The sequence below is a fragment of the Grammomys surdaster genome, unplaced genomic scaffold (assembly GCF_004785775.1).
Source record: "Grammomys surdaster isolate TR1022 unplaced genomic scaffold, NIH_TR_1.0 126059, whole genome shotgun sequence".
In the NCBI taxonomy this organism is placed as follows: domain Eukaryota; kingdom Metazoa; phylum Chordata; class Mammalia; order Rodentia; family Muridae; genus Grammomys; species Grammomys surdaster.
In genome coordinates, this window is record NW_021620869.1 from 2,999,664 (window position 1) to 3,002,901 (window position 3,238).

Below are 3,238 nucleotides of genomic sequence, written 5' to 3' on the forward strand. Positions count from 1 at the left end.
GATAGATAGATAGATAGATAGATAGATAGATAGATAGATAGATAGATAGACAGATAGACAGATAGGCAGGCAGGCAGACAGACTAGGCAGGCAACTCTACGATGTATTTTTTCAAATTTCAAATCTGTGACATATCTCCAACAAGGCCACACCTACTACAATGAAGCCACCTCTCCCAATCCTTCCCAAAGAGTTCCACTAACTGGAATAAGCCATTCAACTATATGGAGGCCATTTTCATTCAAGCCTCTACATAAGTGAAGCTCTGAGGCCTAGACCCAGAGTTCAGGAGATGGTCCAACGAAGCATAGAAAACCAGAGCTCTCTGGGCCCGCACAAGACAGCTTAGAAAAGGAAGCCTTTAATTGGGGGCTTGCTTGTAGTTTCAGAGGATTAGTCCATGATCATCTTAGCTGTCTGCATGGTCATGCTTAGGTGTGATGGTATGCAAGCAGGCATGGTGCTGTAGCGGTAGTGGTAGACTCCACTGGTTCCAGTGACTCATTTGTAGGAAAAGGTTCATAGGCCCCTGTGAACGCCATTTGCAGACTGACAGCTGGCCTCTTCCCTTTGATAGATAACTTCTTTGCTGCTGTGTCCTCAGCAGAAATTGCTATGTGGGAGCCTGGTCATGGAAGCAGGTACTGTATTTCCGTTTGAACCTTGCTCTAGAGACTGAGAATTGAGACTTCTGGGTGACCCTGCCAGTGCGGAGGCAGCTGCCATGCAGACATCTATGAGAAGATGCCCCTGGACCACAGAACACACTCCTGTTCACTGAGTCACCCTCACTATCCAGCCTTCCCATAATGCTCAGGATGTCTCTCTTAGCCCGGACTTCACTTGGCCTATACAGTCCTGGCCATGTTCCAGGAGAACAGCTCTGGGTCCCTTGGCCTGGATGGACATTCAGCCAGGGCTTCCTAGGCACCGAGAATGCATGGAGGTTGGGAGTGACACAGGAAGAAGCCACACTGGATAGACGGTATGAAGTAGCCAGGTTGTTACTGACGTGCTTTGGAGATGTATAGACATCACTATGGTACGTTTCCTCCTTGTGACAATCTTTTCTCAGTGAGGGTGGAACAGAGTGGTATCCCTCTCTCCTCTTCCCCTCTGACCCTTAAGGTTTGGCCCTTGCTTACTTAGGGGGCTTTGAACTAAGGGGTGGAATATTTTGGGGGAAGGGCAAAACTGGATTTTTTCCCATACAGAATATGATCTGCTTCATATATCCTCCCTAGAGACATAGTAGACACTGGGGCTGTGCCGAGCACCGGTGGCTAGGATTAGGGGGAGTGAGGAGCCTGTATTACCAGAAACAAGCCTGTGCTGAGAGATTGCAAAGGTATCCTGCAGGAGGGATGGTGGCCCAGGGACCTTGACTGTCCTCCCAGAGTTGCCCAGCCAGTCCTGAGCTGCTGCCAGCACACATTGCAAGGCACACGGGGACAGCTTTCGGCCTTACACACCGCAGCATGGTTTGGATGGTCCCTGAGCTGCAGCAGGAAGCCTATGCTAGATGCTCAGTGCAATTTGGTGGCCACAGGACCCCCATGATCCTCCTGGAAGCCACTCTTGAACCTAGTCCTCTCAACAAATGAGATGTGCTCAGCCAGAGGAAGCCAGGTCATCCTTTCCTACCGAGTTCCTCATATCCCAAGGCAACCTTCTGGGTGGTTCTACCTCCCCATCCATCTGCCAAGCACTTGCCAGCCCAGGCAGCGTGTCCTGGAAAGCCCTGGATGTTCCATCTGTGGCAGGAGCATGCCCGTGACTCAGGTCGCTCTGGCAGTACTCTTTCGTGGGGCCCCTCACACTGTACCTCCCCGCCTTGAAGCTGCTGCCCAACCAGCCCTGGACAAGTCATTTCAGGTCACCACTCTGAGGGAGTGGAGGCATATTCCATGCCCTGCTGACCTGTTATCTGTCACTCAGATCTCATCCATGGGCCTCCAGGAGCTCCATGGAGACTCCCCACCCCGCCCCTAGCCCTTAACTGCCAGCAGACGCCAGGCCCATGATCTGGTTCAGATCCCAAGTCATGCATCCCCTGTGAGCAAAGAGAATCAGCACACACCCCTGCAGGCTCCACTGGCTGGCAAGCACTCCAGCAGTACTGATCACATTAAATGCTTGAGATCATCAGATCTAGGCTTTATGACTGGGAGACAGAGGACAAGCTGCAGCTAGCTAATATCAACAAAGGACAGCAGACCCCCATGGGGCCCTTACCGCCTCAACTGGTTCCCATCTCCCAGGAGGAAAAGCTAAGGGTAGAGAGATCCAGCCACTCGCTTTGTAGTACTTACTGGCCAGTGGCAGAGCCCAGGGACTCTACCTCTCCCTCAGCCCACCTTAATTCCTTCTCATCCACCCTCCTTTTGCCAAATGTTGTCCTCAAAGCAATATTGATTTTTTTTTTTTTTTTGCTATAGGAAAAGAAAAAAAAACCTACTTATAAAACACTATTGCTGACATCAGTATTCCTCCTGGGAAAACACCAGGCTGTCAGTATTTTTAACTCTTTTGCACGTGTGCTTACATGTATATGAAGGTGCGGTAGGGCCATGGTGCCTGTCCTGTGGAAGTCAGAGGACAACCTCAGGTATTGGTCCTGGTCTTCCACTTTGACACAGGAACTCTTATACACCACTGAGTACTCCAGGCTTGCTAGCCCAAGACCTCCTGCTGATCTTTCTGTCTCTTCTCCATCCCCATTGTCACAGGAGCACTGGAATGGCAGGCACACACTACTGAATCCTGTGACACAGGTACCAGACAGCCATACATAGGTCCTTAAACTCATGCTGTGAGCGATTTGTCCACTGAGCCACCTCCGTGCCTTGTGCTGTCATCTTTATCAAGTAAAAAGGATATAGTGAGACTCCTGCACGTCCACTCACAGACACCCCAGAAGGTAGCCTGTGGCTATAATGCTTCTTCCTAATCATCTTTTGCCTTCTTCAACCTCACAGAGTCTTTCCAAACTGAACTCACAGTGACCCTTCATGGACATTTCTTCCCTCAGAGGCTATCTCATGACCCCTGGGGTAGTGACATCATTATGAAGCAACCAGGGTTTGCCTCTTTTGGAAACCCCAAGTAACTGGGCTAGGCCAGCTTAGAGGTCAGTTTGGTTGCTTGACACTGCTGAACACACAGGCATCACTCAGTTCAGCTACTCAGAAGGGTTGGAAACTTCAAAACCTGCCTTGGAGAAGGGATGGGGTCTTAG